We start from the raw sequence: 6,771 nt of genomic DNA, 5'->3' as shown, positions 1-6,771 counted from the left end.
AAGGTCACTCAGAAAGACAGCACTGATGCTGTGAGAAAGGTAAATTTTCTTCTAATGACTCCCAGTAAAGCTGTACTTACCTACACTGGAGATTTTCTGAACAGTGGTTTAAAATGCAGTGCCATAACAGTTATTTAAAATGACACTGCTCAGATGGCGAATGTTGCCTCTGTTTGTGTTCATGGCATGACCTTGGGTAACCCTGCTGTACAGCCTTGGTGATATAACAAGAAGCCACGTTCATTTATATTCCCTGCGCTGAAATTCGATGAACTTTCTCCGCTTAAATTCGGCAAATAGCCACTAGAGGGCATCTTTTTTCTTGGTTTCTTCCACTTCAATAAATAATGAGCTTCATTATTTCTCAAATTCTGTTGTATAATTCTTAAAAGATGAATTTTCTGTTATTTATTCCACCAAGAATACATGTTCTCATGATCTGCAAGAAGAAAAAGTAGCTCCTAAAATAAAATCACTTTCAAAAAGGTTTTCTTTTACACCTGACTGCAAAATGCTTCCACAAACGGTCAAAGAGAACATTCATGCTGATTTCTTTTTCATTTGAGTCTGAAACATCTCGAGCACACGAAGCAAGTGGTACTTTCCAGCATTATTTTTTTTTTTGCCCATTTACCAGGACTCGTGCTTTCAGAATACATCAAATTATGTAGTTAGAATGAATGCTTCAAAATTCACCAGGGATTTTCCTTCCATCAACCTGCTCCTCATTTTCTCCTTGCTGAGCTCCTTTGGGTCCAAAAAACAGTTCCTAACAAAGTGTCTGTGATATTCAGTCAGGATCTAGGAACAAGGTGAAGTGCAAGAATTACTTTATATGAAACAAAAAAAGCAAACTGGGCTCTAATCTGCATCATACCCATCCCAATGGTAACTGTGTTAACTCCAGAGATTAAAGCATTGGACAATTTTATTGATAACAGTGAAATAAATATGGAAAATCAGATATAAAATCCCCCTTTGAAGGCCTTAAAACAGCAGAAGTCAAAGGCAACTATGAAATGACCTGTCTGAGAATTGCTGTGTTTATTTTGTGGGAGCATGAGGCACATGTAGACAAGCAGAGTCTGTGTATCTCTGTGTACAGAACTTCTAAAAACAACATCAGGCTGGTACTGTTTAAAAAAAAAAATTAAAAAGTGTAAAGTGTAAGGCTGGCTTCTGATGAAATTTTCTTTAAAAAACATATTTAGATTCTATGCTGTACACTCAGACCACCCATCTGACATGGATGATAGGTGAGGGTGAAGTTCTGCTGAGGTGAGTAACATGATGGAAACTCCAATATATTCCTCTGGACTTCTTTGGTTCTGCTGTTATTTCATGGGAGTGACTGTTGAAGTCTGTTCTGCAACCATGCTGCCAGCTGAAGGCTTCCAATCTGAGCTCTTCATTGAGGGAAATACCATTTTTGAAAGAGCCCCACTGTGCCCCATCTGGAAGTGTCTGATGCTATCTGTGCCATGTGTTCAATGGCCCTCAGCCTGTGGGCAGGAAGGCTCTTCCTTGGGCAGCCACAGAAGGAAATATGTTGGAGAGAAGGGTTTGGTGTGGGAGTGGATTGGTCCAGGAGAGAAATTCTCCCTTAGGAAGTGGCCTGCAACATGTGAAAGATGGAGAACCACCAATATAACACATTCCATGGGCAAAAAAATAAATGCAAAGGCAGATAGATGTAACCCTGGCAGCTACAGCTTTGCACATGAGCTTCTGTCCAGGGAGATGGTGGAGTCACCGTTCCTGGAAGCATTCAAACAATGTGTAGATGTGGCACAGAGGGACGTGGTTTTGTGGGCAGCATTGGTGGTAGGTGGACAGTCAGACCAGGTGATATTAGAGGGGTCTTTTCCAATCTTAATGTCTTAATAATTCTATGCTTCTCTTAAACATGCACCAGCTACTATAGCCGTATGCCTGCTGCCCAGCTGTTTCCTCCTTATCAGAAAGTGTGCTGAGTTTTTTTTTTCTTTTTTTTTTTTTTTCTTCACTCCATCTGCCACTCAACAAACTGCATTTCAGCTCTAGCAGCAGAGTGCCATGAGAATAATGTGCAAGGACCTTTAGATGTTATGATCTGGACTAGCATCTGTGCAGGTCGATCACAATATCAGGGTGAGACACTCCTGTGCCAACCCAGAGGACTCTGATTCTGTGAATACAAGGGAGTTCTTCGGTCGAAGGGAAAGTGCCATGAGTGCAGGGTCCCTATGTACCCGATCGCAGCATGCTGCTGCTGCAAACCATATGCGTGTTCACCGTGCTGCTCAATGGAGCAATTGCTTCGCGGTGGCCGCGGCTGGGACAGACTCTGGGAGCAGCAACAGTGGGTGTGCGCCTGGGCTGGCGGACACACGCACACACACACGCGCGAGCAGCCCATTTGCTGGAGGGGTGTGCATGTGCGTGCGAGGGTGTGGAAAGGGGTGGCGGGGATGGAGGAAGGGAAGCCAGGGGAAAGTCTGACACTTCACGCAGAAGGAGCGAGACCCTCCGCCGCCGCAGCAGCCTCCGCCGCCGGGGAGGAGCCCGTCCGGCTCGCAACGCCTCCCAATCCCGATCCCGGCACCGGCCCCGGCCCCGCACCGAGCTCAGCCCGCACCGCGCCACCGCTCGTCTCCCCGCAGGTACCACGCAGTCCCACCGCTCCGCGCCGCGCCCCGCAACACTTTTCCTCCGATAGAAAGGTGCAGGTAGGGGAAGAAGTGCATGAGGTCCCTTCTTCTTGCTAATCCCGGAGCCTCCTCTCGGCTCGGGACGCCTGGCACCTGGCGGCGGTCCTGGGCCACCTGCCCGGCTAACAGCGAGGGGGTGGGAGCCGGGCTGAGGGGCGCTGCCCGTCGGCTGTTCCTCCGTTCTGCCCTGGGCGTGGTGGCACTGAGGAGTCGGGGAGAAGGAGTTGGAGTTTGGGGTTTAAAGGCTTGATGTGGTGGGAGAGGGGTTTGATCCCGCAGCACCGGCACCCGTGCGTCTGCTTCTGCTTTGCGTAGGTCTTAGGGTGATGCGACGGACAAAGTTAGCCCGCATCCATCAGGGAAACTGTTGCGTGCTGAGTGGTGGCAAATTTCCTTCTATCCCACATAGTCCTCCGGCACTGCCATGAGTGCAGCTCTGCCGGACGTGTCCATCACTTGGAGCAATAGAGCACCTGATGGGCTGGGCTGCTCAGTGGAACTACACTGTTTCTCTTTGGGCACTGACAACCCCTCCTCTGCTTTGTGCAATAACACAGAGGGTGGTAAAGCTCCTCATTTTGCAGCATTACGAAACGAAAGTTGTTGCTTCTAGAGAGGAGTCATTCCCGAGTGTGTTAGGTAACTCGTGGCTGTGTACTGAGGAAGCACAAAGCAGCCACCTATATTTCCTTAGAAAACACTTCACTTTGCTTTCAAATGGGAAAACTTGTGCAAGAACAATAGAGATCGATGGGGCAGTCTGACCATGAGCAGAGAATACTGTGCAGAGAGAGCAGCAATTCTACCCTGCATCTGTGGCTCTGGCAGAGGCCAAGAAGATGCGGGCTACACTTTGGCAAGCTTTTAATATGCTGCTTTTGCTTTTTTTCCTACTAAGGTGTAGATCTAGACAGTAGGTTAAAGTGGGTTGACCTACTATTAGCCACTGGTGTATGATATGGTATAATATTTTACTACTGTTTTTGAAGCCCTCATTAGTATAATTGATGTGATTTTCATCTGTCTTTTAGTTAGCTTATTATGGGCCTGATCCTGAAAGGCACTGGTCGTCATCTCCTGCAAAGGTTGTAATAGTCAAAATCTTTCCTAATTTAGTGAAAGTTGGGTGTCTAAGTATCTTTCTAAGGAGGAATTTGAGCATTCTAAACTGTAATTATCAACTTGCTGCCGGACAAAGGTACTCAAATTCTGCAGGTGTCACTCTTTCTTAAAATTTCCAACACACATCCTGCTTTGAAATGCTTCATATATAGCAGCATTTCAGCCTTGATCCAGCAGAGCAGCTTGGCTTCACTTCTGTTTGAACTTTATTTTGGCTTCAACATCCAGACTAGCCTGAGATCCAGGAACTAAATTTACTTTCCCTCATTCTTACCATTGGATCAGTTCAATGGGGGTTCTCAGAGTTAGGTGAATAGAATGGACTCCCCATTAGGTGCAGTGCTGAAGCATAGAAATGTGCTCCAAATCAGGCAGAGTTCTCCCACAGTTGATATGAGGGCTCTGTACAAGGCATACTTTAACCAGAAATGGAAATAGAATCTTCACCAGTACCCTTTGCCGTATGTCTATGGTTACAAGAGCTGATACAAGAAGCTCTCAGGACAACAATCTCAGGACAAGAGAAGTATCTACAGTAGTTCTGAATAAAATTAGTAAATATCAGAAAGGTGTAATTGGCTTGGTGGGTTGCTGCAGTCAGAGTCCCTTGAAGAGCAATAGCTGAGTTGGAGGCCATTCTCCTGTACCAACATTCACCTGCTTCTCTCCAGCTGCTGTGCTGTCAGCAGAGCAAAACACTCTTCGTAGCAGCTCTGATCTCATCCTACTTCTTTTTTTTTGTTTTTTTTCGCTGTTGTTTGCTCTTTTTTTTTTTTTTTTTTTGGAGGAGCAGGAGGAGGAGGAGGTTGATGTTTTCGCTATCTTCATTATACAAGTTTTATGGCATCCTTGCAAATCTATTTAGATTGAATTAATTGAATTAAATGAAACGAGTCCCTAGGAAAAAAAATATTTTAATTAAGCTAGAATATTAAATGGGAATTGATGTTGTTCATGAGTCCTTTAAAGTGTTTGAGGATGATGCATCATTATTACACAGAGATTCAATACTGATAATTAAGCAAATCAGCACTTTTATAAAAAGCCAAGCCAAAGCATGAAGCAATCTCAGCAAATCCTATCCCTATTTTGGTTCTATCAGTAGTGGTACACTGAGCATCTCCTTCCCTGTTCCATCACACAACAAGTAGAGGTGTAACTTCTCTATAAAGTCAGAATCTTTATGGTTTATTCTGCAGAAAGTCATAATCTTGGAGAGCTGCTCTGTAAGAATGCTGTCAGCCTAAGGAGGTAAAAATAATTACATATTTCTGGATTCTTTTTGAATCTTCGTTTTGCAGTTTCTCTTTTCATTTTGGTGTTACAGAAATTTGAAGTCTTAGATTTTTCTTCACCATTTAGCGCTGCAATGTAGACATACTGGTTACCTACGGCTCTGGAGGGGCTGATTCATCAGCTGGGAATCAGCTGAATTCCCAGCACATACCAGCATGTCTTTGGCTAAAGCCCCTAATGCTGGAATTGGCCACTGAGCCACCTCTGTAGTCTTTGAGGTTTCCTACACGAGGGAATCCTTCACTGCTAGTTAAGCAGGCTTTCCCACCGCACTCTCCTGGCAGGGCAGCCTGTGGGACAGCCAGGACTATATTTGGCCCATTGTCTTCTTAACCCAGGGAAAATGCTAAAGATGCAACCTGAGTGTCCTTAAATTGCAGTGAATGTGTGATGTCTTTGCTTTCCTTGCCTTCTGAACTTTCTCCAGATGCAAACAAGCAACAGAGAGGATCAGAGAAGAGCAGTGCCTGTGAGACATGGAGCATGGTGGCTGTATTTAAGCTATGTGTGAAGCAATTTTTTTCTCTATGCGTGTGCTATTAATATCTTTTTTATAGTGCTGCCTCTCTGTCACATGTAACAATCTTCCCCCCTGCCCCAATATTTCTGTCTGGGTTTCATGTATTTCATAAACTAAACAATGGCAATGAGTCAGTGCTTAAATTATCTCTATGTAAATCTTTAGCTCTTTTATCTTCCCCTGTCTATTCAGAAAGGCACCTCTCTGGCATTATTTTTCACAACCTAGGGGCATGCTGCATGGATATCCATGTGTTATCTGACAGTGGGTGATAAAAAAAAAAAAAAAAAAAAAAAAGAGAAAAGAAAAAAAAAACCTTTATTTTTGACTCTCCCCAGCTTAAATGGAGTCAACGTCATATGGAGTGAATCCAGGATGACTCAGAGAGCAGTGCTGCACTCCAAAATTCCAGTTTGTGTTACAGCTGGGAGGCAGCATTTAGCATCATGTGGATTTATTTTCTTTTAACGGGAACTCCAAAATAATTTATGGAAGTCATATAGCCTAATGGACAGAACAGATAACAGTTAGCCAAGAAGAACCTGGATTCCCATCTGGGTTGAATCATTGACTCAACTTGACTATCAGAGTTGTGGGTGTGGTATTCAGGCTTAGAACATTATACTGGCCTTAACTAAATCATTGCCCTTCCCTACAGCGTAACTGGAAAATACGATTAAGGTTCAGAGCTCCACTGGTACTTAACAGTTTATCAATAGTCAGCTTTACTGATCGGACTGAGTGCAGTACATAACAGACATTTATCTGCAGCCTTAATTTGCAGGGGGAATCTGAATTGGTTCAGAGTACGTGTGGCTAAAGATAAATTTCTGCTGTAGAGCTTCTGTGTACATGGAAACCTGTAACTCATGAAGACATTCCGCACTGCATGGATTCACACTGTATACGTTACTCAGCTTTCAGTAACACACACCCTTTTTGTACATCTATGCATTTTTTTCCTTGCTTTGTTACTGTAAACACAGAGTCATGTGAGTTTTTCCTTTTGATGTGGTCAGTCTAAAAGCTAAACAAATATCCCAAATTAAACAGTTTCCAATCTAGCTGGTCAGTGAATCAGGAGCCTTGCTGGAAGCAGATGTGATGCAAGAGAAAGGAGACTAAAAAGTCATGTAACCTGTG

At 44.1% G+C, this 6,771-nt stretch overlaps 1 protein-coding gene across 3 annotated transcripts in view; it reads left to right on the top strand.

Annotated features, from left to right (window-relative positions):
* Positions 1–2,455: 2,455 nt before the first annotated feature.
* Positions 2,456–6,771, top strand: part of SEMA3D (semaphorin 3D) — a 143,910-nt gene continuing 139,594 nt past the window's right edge. The window contains exon 1 of one of the 3 annotated variants that reach the window (XM_052681038.1): positions 2,456–2,642. The gene's annotated coding sequence lies outside the window, so the exon portion shown is untranslated. Of the gene's footprint in view, positions 2,709–6,771 lie in introns of all 3 variants that reach the window. The other 2 variants (XM_052681031.1, XM_052681032.1) reach the window with 2 other exon arrangements.

The sequence above is a fragment of the Tympanuchus pallidicinctus genome, unplaced genomic scaffold (genome assembly GCF_026119805.1).
Source record: "Tympanuchus pallidicinctus isolate F22 unplaced genomic scaffold, pur_lepc_1.0 scaffold19, whole genome shotgun sequence".
In the NCBI taxonomy this organism is placed as follows: Eukaryota; Metazoa; Chordata; class Aves; order Galliformes; family Phasianidae; genus Tympanuchus; species Tympanuchus pallidicinctus.
Note: the sequence above shows the minus strand (reverse complement) of the source record. Positions and strands in the feature narration are given on the sequence as shown.